Genomic DNA, 16,392 nt, shown 5'->3' on the forward strand with positions numbered 1-16,392 from the left:
ATATATATATATATATATATATATATATATATATATATTTTTTTTTTAAAGGGGTACTTTATAAAAAAAGGTTGAGAAACACTGCTTTAGATTCTCAGTCAAACGTTTTCCCAGCAGAGCTACTGTGACTGGATACAGTATGGGCTCTCCCCAGGTTAAATCATTCCACCTTATTACATATAATCAGTAGAAAGAAGATGGATTCTTGGTTAAAACTTTGATGTGACTGTCAAGAGCTCTATCCAGATATTACTTCTGCCACAAACTCCTTTTATAATTATTTGTAAGTCACTTTACCTCTGTGTCTCAACTTCTGCATTTGGAAGATGGGAACAGTATTTGTTTTCTTTCCTCATTGGGAGGTTATAAAGCAAAATTTAATTAATGTTAAGTAGTTTGAGATCTTTGGAAGATGTTATGTAAATACAAAGTATTATTGTGGAAGAAAAAAGTTAATTTGAAAATTGTTGAAGTGCATGGGCGATTTAATGCAGCAAACCACTTTCATCTGCACGGATGCATCCCCTTTATTTTGGTTAGAAATCCATCAGCACGCTGAACTTTGAGGGGATAAATATAATTGTCATAGGATTGGTTATGTAACAAGCTTGCTTTTCAATTTAACTAATGAATGCACTGAAAGCCGAGATTATCTTAACTTTACTCCTGAGAGAGACCTAGAAATCTAAAAACACTAAAATAGTTAACTGATTAAACATTTTGTTTAACTGGTTAACTACCAGCGAGTTGGCCAGCCTTCGGTAGGGTCCAGCTAGCTGGGTCCACTGTGGCCACAGATGGGCTCCAGCCTGCCAGGCCAATTAACCAGTTACCTTGTAAGGCCAATAAGCCTGCTTCTTACTGGGTAACCAGTTAACCCCTTATATCTCTAGTTGTTTGGTTAATTTATATCAAGTAGTGATTTTTACTTTGGTGTCTTAATTTTTATTGTTGTTGTTAAGCCCAAGCTCTATTTATCAACTGATTAGATTTCAAAAGGGAAATGAGACAAATTAAAAGTTGGACACATGGACAATATGGACATTTAAGATTCAATGTTTGAAAGCTAAGAGCGGGATCACACTCTGGGTACATCTACACAGCAGTGTTATTTCGGAGTAACTGACGTTATTCCAAAATGGTGCGTGTCTACACTACAGGCCTTTATTTCAAAATCATGGAGAGCTGGAGGCCGACTTACTCTGACTCATGGTAACCCTCCTTTTACGAGGAGTAAGGGAAATTGAAGGGAGAGTGTTCTTCCCTCACCTTCCTGCTGTGTAGACCGCACCAAAAGCCAAAATAAGATATTACGACTTAAGCTATGCAATTGATGTAGGTGAAGTTGCATAGCTTAATTCGACTTTAGTCCTGCTGCGTAGACATACTGTGATGGTTTTGAGGTTGGAATTTAATACGTTCTTTTGTTAGCAGAATGTGAACATTGCACAGGTAAGAACACAGAAGTGAAGAAATGGCATATTCATGTTGTATATATAACCTTAATTTGTCCACATATTGCTATATAGTTTTCAATAGCATGGTCACGTGCTACTTATTGTAATGTTGTCATTCTTTTATGTGGACAATAATTTCAGTGTTTTAAAAGTTCAATGTATCTTTATTGACTTGAAGCTTTTTATATACTGTGATATCAAGTCAAATGATTTGATGACGATATTGGTGATATTTAATTTTTTTCTTAAAGCCCCTATTCTTAAAGAGATGTGCCAATGACAGAATCTCATATTTCTTTTAAAAACATAATAAGCTTCTAGCCCTCATGGTTGCAGAGAAAATATTTCTGAATGTGTGGGGTTGGCAGTATTGTATATAATACTTTCTTTACCCTCCAAATTATTTATTTAAAATTTTTTGCAAGCATCTGTGCACTTTACATTTTCATCTCAGTCAGTACCACAAGCCTTCCTTAGATGTCCTTCAAAGCTGGACTCTGGTTGATTAAAAAGAGTAGCAACAAAGAAAAGTAACTCCCTTTCCTTTGAACTGAAGCAAGTAGGGTCTGTTGACTCTGCAAATCATGTCTATTTACAGAGACCTCATCTACACTCACACACTTGCACCAATTCAGTTACACTGGTTTAGATAAAACAAAAAACAGGACTATGTAGCACTTTAAAGACTAACAAGATGGTTTATTAGGTGATGAGCTTTCGTGGGCCAGACCCACTTCCTCACATCAAATAGTAGAAGAAAATTGGCATGACCATATATACCAAAGGATACAATAAAAAAAATGAACACATATGAAAAGGACAAATCACATTTCAGAACAGAAGGGAGATGGGGGGGAGGTAAATGTATGTGAGCTAATGATATTAGAGGTGATAATTGGGGAAGCTATCTTTGTAATGGGTAAGATAGTTAATGTCTTTGTTCAGACCTAAGCGTAAAGTGTCAAATTTAAGCATGAATGACTGTTCAGAGGATTCTCTTTCAAGTGTATTCTTAAAAGGCCTTTGAAGCAGGATGCAGGTAATCAAGTCGTTGAGACAGTGCCCTTTCTGGTTGAAATGGCAAGAAACTGTTTTTTCTTTGTGATCCTGTCTAATATCTGTTTTGTGGACATTGATTCTTTGTCGAAGTGTCTGAGACGTTTGTTCAATGTACATAGCAGACGGACACTTTCGGCACATGATAGCATAAATTATATTTCTGGATGAGCACGAATATGTGTTCTTGATCGTATAATTCAATTGGTTTATATGGTCATGCCAATTTTCTTCCACTATTTGATCTGAGGAAGTGGGTCTGGCCCACGAAAGCTCATCACCTAATAAACCATCTTGTTAGTCTTTAAAGTGCTACATAGTCCTGTTTTTATGTTTCAGCTAGACCAGACTAACCTGGCTATATTTCTATCAGTATTGGTTTAGATAAACTGTATAAACCTCTTTAAGGACACCCTTTCATTTCAGTGTAGCTTAAACATGTTACTAACTGATTTTTGTTGAATCAAACCCAATTTAAACTGAAATAAGTATGTCCACATTGCCCTTGAACTGGTTTGACTAAATTAATTGAAAATCACACATAAAATTAAACCAATGCATCTCTTCAGGCAGACAAGCGTCAAAGCATTTAAAAGAGAGAGAGAGTAATGGGGATTCAGGCTTGTGTGAGGATTCAAAATTCTGTGGAAGTCTTTGCTGGGGGATGTTTTTTTGTTGCGGGAATTAGCTGCTGACTGTTAGCTTGATTATTTGTCTGTGAATGCTATGTAAAACTTGCCTATATTTTGAAGAATGATGCCTTTTTGGTTAATCTTATAAATATTTCTGAAAGTTTGTTTGTTTGTTTGTTTGTTTGTTTGTTTGTCCCGAAAGATCTCCAAAATGGTAAGAGCTAGAAACACCAAATTTTGCATGGTTTCTACTGGTTTCCTAACTTAAATAACTGGATTGGTTATATCTTGAAATCAGTTCCCCCAGAACCCCTATTGGGCCCACTGGTAATTAGCTTTTAGTAGCGCCTGATCATAGAAACACAAAATTTTGCACAGATACTACTGATTTCCTAACTTAAATAACTGTATTGGTTATATCTCGAAATCAGTTCCCCTAGACCCCCAGTTGGGCCCCCAGAGCCCCAATTGGGCCACTAATTTGCTTTTAGTAGTGCCTGATCATAGGCATTTGCTGGACTCTTCTGTTAAGCGTGTCACATAAACTGCAACTACGAGATCTTTTCCCTATGATAACAGAAAAAGTATTTCCAATAAAATATCTTATGTTAACATAATTTACGTAGTTCATTCACCACACCTTTTGTTATCAAGAAATGAGTTAAATGTAAATGCATTTTGTAAGCACATCACTAGCTATGTTAATTTCTTAAAGTAATATATAAGAGAAAAGTATTTCCAATAAAATATGCTATGTTAATGTCATTGACGTAGTTCATTCATCACACTTTTTACTATATTTTCCTCAGGCGACGCCAGGTATTTCTGCTAGTATTTTATAAATTTAAATAATGGTTGGGGTCTTTTACTCCTATTTAGTGCAATATCTCATACAAAAAATGATGAATTGTGCAAATATCACAAATAACTGTAAAAGGGGTACAGCATATCAGTGAGTAGCCAATTGTACCAGCTAATCTTGCATTTCATTTTCTAGGCATTTCTATTTTAGAATAAGGAAAGTAATGGAACAAAGAATAATACTGAAGTCTACATGATAGCATGCTGCATCCACTCTACCTCATAAAATAACTACTGCCTCTGCAGACAGCAGTTTTCCAGAAATGTAAAGGTATGGTATAGAGAAAATTAAGCCATAAATTATATAGCAACATATACACCACATAGTTCATTTCAGCTTGGTAGAGCCTGATCCAAATCCCACTGAAATCAATGAAAAGATTCCTTTCATTCCATGGGCTTTTTGTTAAAGCCGTTAGACCTGTACATCAAGACAAACTTTACTTCCCATAAAAATTCACATCACAGAAAATCTTGCATTATGCAAACTGCACTGAGATAAGCTCTCTAAAGTCATGTGTACACTGGCACAAAAGACAGCTAACTTGGGTTCCCATGGTTTAGGTTATGGGGCTAAAAATTGTTGTGTAGGTGTGCAGCTCAGTGCAGAATCCACCCTTCTACTTCACCAGGTGCAGAGCTCAGAGTCCACTCTGGGCCTGAATGTCTACCCAGCAAGTTTACAGCCCCAGCCCTGTGAGCCCGAGTCAGCTGTTCCAGGCTAGCCCTGGGTGTTTAACTGCTGGGTATACATACCACATAGGGCCAGTTGTGAGGGTCCTTCATAGAACTTCACAGTACAATGTGTTTTTAGTCTGGCATCACTAGACTAGTTGTTAAACGAGAGTCCGTAGTGCCATCTCCTAGCAGACTGGTACACCATGCTCAGTGGTCATGAGAGAATCCATAGTAAACTCCCTTTCCAACGTGGCACAATCCACCAGAAAACTATGCCCAGGTTTTTAAATCTGATTTAAAATGTTAATTCCCTAAAAGAAGGGATGGGTGAGGAGAATAGAAACAAAGACAATGGCTTTAAACCTAAAGCCGTTACTAAACTGGATGATGAGGGACCATTTCCAGACTTGTCTTTGCCCTTCCAAACTCAGTGGGCCAGATTCAGACCTGGTATGTATGGAAACAACTCAATAGAATCAAGAGATTTTTCCCCCCACATTTATGCCCAGAGCTGAAGGCAAATTTTGGCACTCAGGAAAATTCATCCCCGGGTTTGGACTTGTAGATAGCATCCAACATTGCAGAAGAGCAGTGAAGGGGACTGAAGAAATTATTATTCAAGTGACTTTGCATCTTCTCCATTTTGCACAGCTTAGCTCCATGCCCTTTCACCCTAGCCCAGCATAGAGTATTATAGGGACTGTTTTTGCCAGTCCAAAGTTACAGATATCTATTGGCTACAGTTGGAAGGATGGGCTGTAATAGTGCCCATCAGCAAGCTGCACAGATGAACACACACTGGTGTCAATCTGACCCTAGCCTCCATAGAATTTCCTAGAGAAAGTTCCGATGTGTGTGAGGAAAGGCAACTTCACCATTAAGGTTAGGAGAAACTTAAGTTGAGGCTGCGTGGGAAAAAAACTAATGCTCTCATCAGAGCTCAACACAAATAGCACCTATCCTATAACAATATTATCTAACATTTTGCTTATTACAATTTTCAGTAATTTGACTGGACTAATTTGTAGTATACTGAGTCTACACCATGTGCCAGTAAATATACCAGAAGCTGAAGTAACTTAACAGAAGGAAATGAATAACTGAATGTACACTATGCTGTCCTGATGTAAATACTTTCAGCAGTTTGGAAGTATAGAATGACTTCAATTAGAAAGGCTACACATTAAAATCAGATGTTGTGTGTTCAGTCAATTGATGCAAACTGTATAATGTGTTAAAATTAAAGACAGTAAAACTGTAATGAATCATTTTTGTTCTTTTGATTTTGCATCCGACAAGTGAACTTCTAAATCATTAGGTGGAATTTCATTAGTTCAAAGAAGCATCTAGTGTACTCAGCCTGGGTAAATAAGAGGCAGATTTAAAATAGGACCTCACATAAAGACACATCACCAGCCCTATGGCCCTGATTCTACAAAGCACTTAAGCATGTGCTTAATCATTGTGGAAGTCAAAGTATATGTTTAAGTCCCTTTGTTGAATAAGGATGGACTTAAGCACTTGCTCACAGTTAAGTATGTGTAGTTTAAATACCATTTTAAAACTCAATTGTATATAACGATGACATTTCATTAGTAAATATTTAGTTTAGGTTTTGTAGTGATTCACTGCCATTCAGTTTTTAGTGTATTTTGAAGGATAAACAAAGCATCTTACAGTATGAATCAAAGGACAGATGCAAAGATCCATTAGTCACAAACATTTTCATTAGTGACAACTGAATTTTTGTTTCGACATGAGGTAGAATAGCTGTAGAATCAGTGTTTTTTAATGAAAACATCTTCTTTTAATCTTTCTTAGGGAAAAGCAGGCATGCTGGAAGAGTGTTTATAGTGGGGGTTCTGAAAGCCACTCAATCAAACTGTAAACTCTGTGTATAATGGAAACCATTTCAAATCACAGGGTGCTGCAGCATCTCCCACACTCCTCGTTCCAACAATTATGAGTTGAAGGCCCTGTATTTGTAATGATTCATGTAATCACTACATTAGTTTTCTGCCAATGAAAATATTCTTTCAGACAAAAGAGATGTTTTTATTTTTATTGTAAACATTCATACGTAGTCATTTCACTGCAATGCTGTATACCTGTACAGCTTTTTATCTCTTTGATATTCATGGTATTTTCTCTTTTTTAATTTTTATCCATAAAATATACTCTTTTTTTGGTGGTTTAGTTGGCTTGCTTGCTATGGAAGAGTCAAACTTGAAATCAAGATTATGAAGTTTGCTCTTAATTTTTAAAAGAGTAGTCATTCTAGTTCTGATTCTTCATCTGCTGACTCCTAAAGGATTATTCTTTTAAATTGAATGTGGGTTTTGCATTATTTTCTTTTTGCATGGTTCTAAACTGAGCTATTTAAACCATTCTACTAGCAGCCTATAATTGGTCGCTAGCACTTGACCGAGTATCCTACTATCCAAGTGGATAATGGTTTTTTTGTTTGTTTCAAGTATGAATTGAAAAGAAAGAGAGATGTGTTTTGCTTACGTACCACTATCATATTATGGGAAAGGTACTGTGATGGTCTTTCAGAAATGAATATATACGTGTATTTTAATTGTGGTTTTGCTTTACAAAAATGGTATTCTAAATAATAGTCAGCACTTACATTGTACTTTTCATCTATTGCTACTGAAAAAACATTAGAAGAATTAAAAGCCAGTGAAATAGGTAAATATACCCATTTAATGGAGGATAAACTTTGATAGTTAGGATAAAGGAGACCTGCAAAGTGGTGGAGGGGGAGGGACAGAGGAGAGAGTGGAATAGATGTAGTCTTTTTTTGCTGCTGTATGTTTATATAATATGGCTTGAAAGGTCTCTCTCTCTTTTTCTCTTTCAAAAAGGCTTCTTTTTCATATTAGAAATAATCTAGACCTGAAACTCTCTGATGACTGGACATTAGTGAAATGGTGACATCTCAAGAGCCAAAAAAGTGCAAGTTGAACAATTGTGGGGGAGGGGGAAATGATTTCTAATAAAACTGTCTTTAAATGTCTTTTTTTTAGCTGTTTCTGCTAACACCTCTATAATTGCATTGACTAACATTATGGATATAAAGGAAGCTTTTGCTCAAATTCAACATCTTTGTCTTTTCAATTAAGGCCTAAGATCTTACAACATTCTCTGATTCTTCCCAGAGGCCCTTCAGCAAAAACAAGGAAAACCCATACCTGATATTTTGATTAGTTTTTTTTAAAGGGCCTCTTTTATGCACTATTAAGAAGCAGAAAAAGGGGTAAGTGATCTTATACATGATTTGTCTGGGAATCCAGCAAGCCAGCAGCAGAGCAAGGATTAGAACCTAGGATTCTAGGTCTGTGTCCAAAGCTCTCAAACTAAACTGAATGAAAGTTACATTTCAAAAGTTCAAAAGCAGAGCTAGGGTTGCTCAGTTTTTTCTGGCTTCATCTGCCTTCTTCAGGGGGAAACAAAAACAAAGTTTTGTCTTGAACCAGTCCACAGGTTTTCATTCAGTTGTTTTAAACCTGTACTAAAAGTTGATCAGATGGAAAAGCTATACTATAGTGAAAAGCACAAAAATCAAATGGAATGTATGTTGAAAACTAAAATCTACAAATGACTTTTGCTATCTGATAAGTCTGAACATGCAGGTGTGAGCAGCCTAGGGCCTGGTTTGCCAAAGCTTTAAATTGCTTATGAGTGTGCACTGAAGCTTGTCTTTTCTACTTTTTGTGATGTCAGGCATTTCCTTATGTGGTGCGACCAATAAGAGTTTTCTTCTTACAGAAATCAGACTGAAAGGTAAAACACCATTGTTGGGCAGAAAATCTGCCAAAGTTCATTAAATTACACCTGCAGGAATCTAGCAGCAGCAGCACAACTCTGTATAAATGAAAGTAAGACAGAAAGGTGAGTTTAAAACATTTTGTTCTGACTTTTAATCTTCAGTTGGCCACATATTTGTCTAAAAAACAAATGTGAAAGGAACTGATCATGTGAACAAAATACTGTACTCTTTTAGAGGAAAGGACAGTTTAAGGATCAATTAGTATCTCCGTCTTTATAATTATGAAATTACTTGCTACCATGGCCTCAGCAGTGACTTTTTATTACTTCATACGTTTAGTTCAATCTCTTCATAAATTAAAATGCTGATCAATTTCATAATCCATAGGAAAAGGCTTGTAACTTAATTGCAGTGTAACAGTGTTTCTTCCTAACTGATTTTAAAATACTCTTCTGGTTGGAAAGGATAGTATCAGCCTTAATCCACAAAATCTCTGTTTGCTAGTTGTGTTTTGTTTTGTATTTGTACATTTCTAAGTAAACTTTCATCTGTGGTAAAGTATGTTAACATCAAAATGATATCCCTTCAGATCAGAATGTTGAACTACCTTTGAAAAGATAAATTATTTAATTCAATTTGTGTTGGTTTGCTTTTGGCACATACAGTCTTCCACTGACTAACTTAATCTCACAGTCAAGTTTTAACTTAAAGCAACTAAAGTTTTTAATGATATAGCTGCAGACTGTGACCTGAATCCTTTACATAGTTACACTTGTGAATAATTTATGCATATATTAGCAGTCCCATTAACTTTTATAGGTCTTTTGACCTCTGCAAAAGTTCACAGGACTGGACCCTGTATTGGCACATACCTGCTAATGCCTCAATTTCAGCAAAGTATTTAAGCATGTATCTACATCCATCCCATTCCTGCAAAGTACTTCCAGAGATTTAGTCAAAGGGAGTTATCAGGTGCCTGGAGTGTTTTGCTGGGTTGGGAGGATGGACTGCTGAATTGAGGTCTTAGATGCATAGCTATCTCAGAAATATCATAAATAGAGTATTCAGAACACAGCTGCAGTAATTCATGCTTTCCATTTATTGGCAAACATATTGGTAACAAATTGTTCTCCCAGCAATAAAAAGAGCAAGACTGACCTTAAAAGTTCTCACTGGGGAGCTACATCAGTTGATTGTTATTTATTTAATTTTATTTTATTTTATTTTATTTTATTTTATTTTACACAGAACTGCGCTGTGGAATCCTATGTAAAGATTGAGGATCCGGTTTTTCCCTTGAATCTATTTGTATTTGCTCAGTCAAATTCCTACAGTACAACACCAATAGCTTGGCAGTTGTCCCAGTGAAATAAAACCTGTGCTTTATATTATCATCTATTGTTAAAACAAAAAAATCACTGATCTATAAAATGGAAGGCTAGGATTCACCACTGGGTTATATAAGGCATTTGAAAGGATGCTTTCTTTGAGAAGTTCTACACTAAATGCTCTAATCTGCTTTTTTCCTGAGATAATATTGGAAAATTCTTCTCAAGGAAGTAATCTGTTAATAATTTATTATCATATACTCTTTCACCCCAAAACTCTGATTGTATATTTTCCAAAAATATAAATTGAAACAAGCTGTCTGTTAGCCTTCTCTTGCCACCTGAAAATATTCCTGCCTCCACTGTCAATTCCTTTCACTCACTTGGGACTCATCTTGTTCTGGGTTCCACAAACATTAGTGCTATTTAGAGGTTTGTTCTTTGCTTGTGCGTTTGGGCGTTAACTGCTGCAGTGCTTTATCGTAGCACTGCATTAGAAAAAGAGAAGGCCCTTGACTCAATATCGTGCTTATTTATCAGAGCTGAAAATTTAAATTTCCTGTGTGAGCATTCTGAAGAGTATCCAGTATCTCTCCTAGGATAACATTTTTGTACAAAATGCCAATAAAGTACGCTCACAGGATGAGATGGTAGATAAGCTTCATTGCATTGTAGAACATTGAATTACTTTGTTGAATGTAAGACTATCCAATAGCTCAACGTTTTTTTCAAGCAGGAAGACAAAGGGACAAATTCCAAAATGCAATATTTCAATATTACAGGCCCTCTACGGGAAGTGAGGGTGAGGGGTAAATAGGTCAGTTGCTCTGGGGCCTGGGGCTCAGTGACAGCAACCAGAGCCCCATGTCCTTTAAATCACTGCTGGAGCACCGTGCATGCACTCCAAGCAGCTCTAAGGGCTGGGAATGGCCAGCATGGTGTGCTCTGGGTGGCAGTCAGAGTCTTTAGTCAGTACAGGCAGTCCCCGAGTTACGCGGATCCGACTTACGTCGGATCCGCAGTTACGAACAGGGCACTTCCTCTCCCTGGTCTCGAGCAGACCAGGGAGAGGAAGCAAAGCGGCGGCGGAACGCGCGGCCAGCTGTTAGCTGGCCGCGCGCACCGCTCTGCTTCCCCCCCTCCCCCCCCCCCGTCTGCAGACCAGGGGGAGGGGGAGCAGAGCGGAGCACAGCAGAGCGGCGGAACGCGCAGCCAGCTGACAGCCCAGACGCGTCTGGGCTGTCAGCTGGCCGCGCGTTCCGCCGCTCTGCTGTGCTCCGCTCTGCTCCCCCTCCCCCTGATCTGCAGGGGGGGGGGGAGCAGAGCGGAGCACGCGGCCAGCTGACAGCCCAGATGCATCTGGGCTGTCAGCTGGCCGCGCGTTCTGCCGCTCTGCTCTGCTCCGCTCTGCTCCCCCTCCCCCTGGTCTGCAAACCATGGGGGGGGGGGGGAAGCAGAGCGGAGCACGCGGCCAGCTGACAGCCCAGACGCGTCTGGGCTGTCGTTCCGCCGCTCTGCTCTACTCTGCTCCCCCTCCCCCTGGTCTGCAGACCTGGGGGACGGGGAGCAGAGCAGAGCAAAGCCGCGGAGCCCGAGGGCAGCAGGATAGCCACGGCGCGTCTGGGCTGTCCTGCTGCCCCTGTGCTCCGCGGCTTTGCTCTGGACGCCTGTGGTACAGCAGCTGGGGCGCTGCCGGTTGGTCCCGTAGCGCCGCTCTGGGTGCCACTGGACCAACCCAGCAGCACCCCAGCTGCTCTGCCCCAGGTGTCCCCTAGTCAGCAGCTGCTGAAAATGACCAGTGGCTGACTACAGGAAGCCCCTGCCCCGGGCTTCCTGGAATCAGCCGCTGATCAGTTTCAGCAGCAACTGACTTGGGGATGCCTGGGGTTCTTAAGTTGAATCTGTATGTAAGTCAGAACTGGTGTCCAGATTCAGTCACTGTTGAAACTGATCAGTTTCAGCAGCGGCTGAATCTGGACGCCAGTTCCGACTTACATACAGATTCAACTTAAGAACAAACCTACAGTCCCTATCTTGTACGTAACCCGGGGACTGCCTGTAGCCTGCTGAACATAGGGGCTTAGAATGGAAACATGTATGCAAAACTTACTCATTGCTTGCACTCCCACTATGACACTTGATGATTTTACAGGCAAAATGGGCAGTGTGCACTGTTACTGTGTTTTACAGCTGAGATAAACTGAACAAGAAAAAATGTGTTGTGTGTCCAAGGTCCTGTAGGTATTAGAGGCGGTATTAGAACTGGAACCATGTTATTTGTGCCAATAGGCCTCACTTTTGTGTCTCACTTTATTCCCTTCTTTTAAGTTACATTTTACTTTGAACACAGCAGCATTAGGCCTGCCAGCAAGGTTCAGTTTTTAGAAATATATCCAAAGTTTCAGATGCTCATTAAAACTTTTTAAGCCATGCTTCCTCAAATCACCTGAAAGCAAAGTTGAGTGCAGACTGCTGCTTCTGTATAGTTCCTCCATGGGAATTATTTGCTGGTGGGAAATGAACTATCCATCTGTCCTCTGAAAATCCAAGTGTGGGGATGAGAAATAGACAAGCCAATCCCTTCCTGAAGTAGCAAGAGGTTTAAGCAGGAAACCACTCAGCCTTTTTCTACCACACTCACAGGAAATGGTTCATATGGAAAGGGGAACTCTTATGTAGGAATGTATACTGCACTCCTCACTTCAGTGTGTGAGCATAAGAACCTGTACCTGGGGAGGATGTACCTGGGGAAAGGGCAGGGAGATGTTTAGGATTGGGAAAATGACCAGACATCCCTGCTCCCTCTCTGGAGGGAGATTGGGAGATGGGGTTACTCTGAGGAAATTTTGATTTCCTCCAGCTGGAAACAAGAAATGAAGAACTTCTACCCAAACATTTCAGAATCTCGTAAATTTCAGTTGACATTTTAAGAATTTGCCCATCACAACCTTTGTTAGATGCACCTGACTGCAATTTTGTTAGCTGCCCTCATAAATTCTTTCCTTGCACAATCACTTATATGACCACCTCCTAATACTGAATTCAGCCAACCAGCCTTCAGCCTAACCACTGAAAACTTGTGTCCACTTTAAGTTGCATGAATAAAATCATTCTCTCCTTATTCAGTACCAACTCTGTCCAGTGTTGAGCAGCTAATGCAGTATACTTGAGAGCCAATCCCTGTACTTGGTCTGGGAACAGAATAATAGCCTGATCAGCAGAATCAGAACTGCTCTCCAAGTAGTGTTCTTGGTCCCATTGAATTCATTCAGTTCTTCCATTGACATGAGTGGGGCCAAGATTTCACCCAAAATGCTTTCTCCTCAGTTCTGTCCCTGACGGCTAAGAATGAATTGTGGGTTGCTGGAATTCAGATAACCTCCCTGCAGCTCACCTGTGCAGTTTATGAAATTGGCATTAAAAAACCTAAAATCACATTGGGTGTTGTGAGAATGGATTAAATTGTATGTAAAGCATTTAAAAGTCTATAAAGGAAAGGAGTTATGTAAGTTAACAGTCCAATTAATGTAGCATACTCACTGTTACAGTATTAATGCAGCCACCAATTACATGTGCTCTGTTTTATAGTTAAGTCATTATTATAATGTGATGGGCATGCCATGGTACTATTAAACATCCTATTCGTTGTAACAAACATAATAATAGCTGACACAGGTGGTGTCTGTGAACATTTTACCCTTGAGCTCAGTCTCCTTTACAGAAGGGATGTGGACACCTCAGGGCCTGCATCCTTCAATGCATTTCAAGAATCTTAACTGTGCCTGTGTCGTTTTTTTAAAAAGAGAAACTTGAGGTTCCCCAGACACTTCAAATGTTATGCCGACTTGAAACAGCAGTTTCGAAAAAGTTGTACAGGGAGAATGGACGGGAACAGTATCCTTTAGAACCCTGAATAAGAGCCATAGGCTGAGCAGCCTTCGGTGGACAAGCTCATTCCAGGATGTAAATCTAATAAGAACATAAGAATGGCCGTACTGGGTCAGACCAAAGGTCCATCTAGCCCAGTATCCTGTCTGCTGACAGTGGCCAGCACCAGGTGCCCCAGAGAGGGTGGACCGAAGACAATGATCAAGCGATTTGTCTCCTGCCATCCCTCTCCAGCCTCTGACAAAGAGAGGCCAAGGACACCATTTTATAATACTGCCCAATATGGTCTGCTAACAAAGTTGGAGGCCCAAAAAGGGAATGTAAAGAGAGATTAAGACTGTTGGGTAAATCTGTATTAAGATTAAGATTTTCAAATTACCATACATTTTCATTTTTTTAAAATTTATTATTGCTTTCTAGTACATGGTTACAGTAAGTAGAGAATGGGAACACAGTTGTATAGTGCATATACAAAATACACAGCGATTGGGGAAATATTCCAGTGATGGCACCCACGGTTATTAGTGTTAGTGCTTTGTATGGCATGTGAATGTATAGTAAACCCTGGCTACCTGGGTTCCACTAACTGAACCTCTATTATCAGAAGGTCGGTTGTATATTCTGGGTGTTGCTGCAGTTTCCACAGCATTCGGGTTCCAGGAATCTGGAGCACAGTCAGAAGGAAGCCAGCTGGCTTCCCTATGGCCAATCAAATGAGGACCAAAGCAGAGCAAAGCTATCCACCCACCAGCTTCCTCTAGGCTTGCCAGCTGAATTTATTAAAACTTTCACTTATCCAAAGGTTTTAACATGTATACGTTTCTATAAAAAGGGACTACAATCCATATAAATATTAACATGTAGATATTCTTCATATTTTAGAATTATGTGATGGATATGTTGATTGATAAGCTATATCTATTGTAGTGTCACTCAGTCATCTGTAGCATTTTGTCTATATAGAGTATATATTTAGTAGAGCAGTGTTATTATTGGAACAACTTTGAGTTGGTGACATAACCCCCAAGTCACAAAACCATGAGTCAGGCAGGCATGCCATTCTAAACCAGTGCCAATACAAATATACTGTACAAACACAGAATACAGTTGTACCACATTTTGGAGTAAAGCTACTTAGATGTTTTTAGAGGATTATTTTGTTGCCTTTTCAGCTTTATTAATTCTTAGTGTTTCATGAATTGGACAGTCTGGTTACCTGAGTTACCCAGTAGCCTAGCTAAGGCTACCATAAGCTTCAGAGGGAATGAACAGAACAAAACAATTATAGAGTGTTCCCTCCTTTGTCATCTATTTCCAGCATCTGGATGTCAGAAGTTCAGATGCCAAGAATACGTGGTTGCATCCCAGGGCATCCTGATGAATAGCCATTGATGGACGTATCTTCCATACATATATCTAATTCATTTTTCAACCCAGTTATAGTGTTGGCCTTCACGTACCATGGCAATGAATTCCACAAGTTGGCTGTACATTGTGTAAAGAAGTACTTCCTTTCCTTTCCTTTAAACCTATGGCCTAATAAGACCTCAGGTTCTTGTGTTGTCTGAAGGAGTAAATACATTTTTTTATGTACTTTGTCCACACCAGTCACAACTGTATAGAAGCTGAAAAATCCCCGTCTTATTAATCTCTTCTCGTATGGAAGCTGAGGAGATACCCATAATTATTTTTGTTGCCCTTTTATGTTCCTTTTGCAAATCCAGTTCATCTTTCTGAGATGGGGTGACCAGAATGTCACACAGTACTTGAGTGTGGGAATACTATGGATTTTATATAGTGGCATGATGATATTTCCTGTTTGATTATCTATTTCTTTCTAAATGATTCCTAACATTGTTAGCTTTTATTTTTAAAACTTCTGCTGCACATCGAGCAGATGTTTCCAGAGAGCTATCTACAGTGACGCCAAGATTTTTTTGACTGGTAACAGCTAATTTAGACCTCATCACTTTCTATGCAGTTTTGTTTTCCAGCGTTCATTACTTTGCATTTATCTACATTGACTTTCATCTGTAATTTTGTGACCCAAACACCCAGTTTCTCATGTAATTCCTTTATAACTTTTTACAGTAAGTTTTGGACTTAACTGTTGTAGTCTGCAAATGTTGTCACTTCACTGTTTGCCTCTTTTTTTCAAATCATTTATGAATTTATTGAACAACATCATTTCCAATACAGACACTATCTAGGGAGACCCAGCTATTTACCCCAGCTATTGTACACTGTGAAAACATTTTTTTTTAATAATTTATGAATGTTGAACAACTGTTATGTTGAACAGTGCCATTTCCAGTAGAGACACTATCTAGGGCGGGGTGGGGAACCTCAGGCCTGATGTGGCCCCCAGCATGCCTGGAACTGGTCCTTGAGGTTCAGGGTCCCCCACCAGCATTGGGGAACCCACGCTGGTGCTCCAAGACCCCCGCTGCTCCAGCGCTGGAGCCTACAAAATCTACTAGGCTGGCTCCCCCTAGCCTCTGGTATGGAGGGTACACGTGTAGAATGTCTTTCTCCTTCTCAGTTGGGGGCCATGTCAGTGAGGGGTTTTTGTTTGTTTAATTTTGTTTTGCTTCTCACTTGTGTGCTGCCCCCAACTGATTTTTCTGTGGGTCAGTGGCCCCCAACCCAAAAAAGGTTCCCCACCGCTGATCCAGGCGACCCAGCTATTTACATCTGTACACTCTGAAAACTGGCTA

At 39.5% G+C, this 16,392-nt stretch overlaps 1 protein-coding gene across 2 annotated transcripts in view; it reads left to right on the forward strand.

Moving 5' to 3' along the window:
- Positions 1–8,425: 8,425 nt before the first annotated feature.
- Positions 8,426–16,392, forward strand: part of LNX1 (ligand of numb-protein X 1) — a 111,474-nt gene continuing 103,507 nt past the window's right edge. For both annotated transcript variants that reach the window (XM_006113478.2, XM_075930416.1), the window contains exon 1: positions 8,426–8,581. The gene's annotated coding sequence lies outside the window, so the exon portion shown is untranslated. The remainder of the gene's footprint in view (positions 8,582–16,392) is intronic.

This window comes from Pelodiscus sinensis, chromosome 5 (genome assembly GCF_049634645.1).
Source record: "Pelodiscus sinensis isolate JC-2024 chromosome 5, ASM4963464v1, whole genome shotgun sequence".
Classification (NCBI taxonomy): Eukaryota; Metazoa; Chordata; order Testudines; family Trionychidae; genus Pelodiscus; species Pelodiscus sinensis.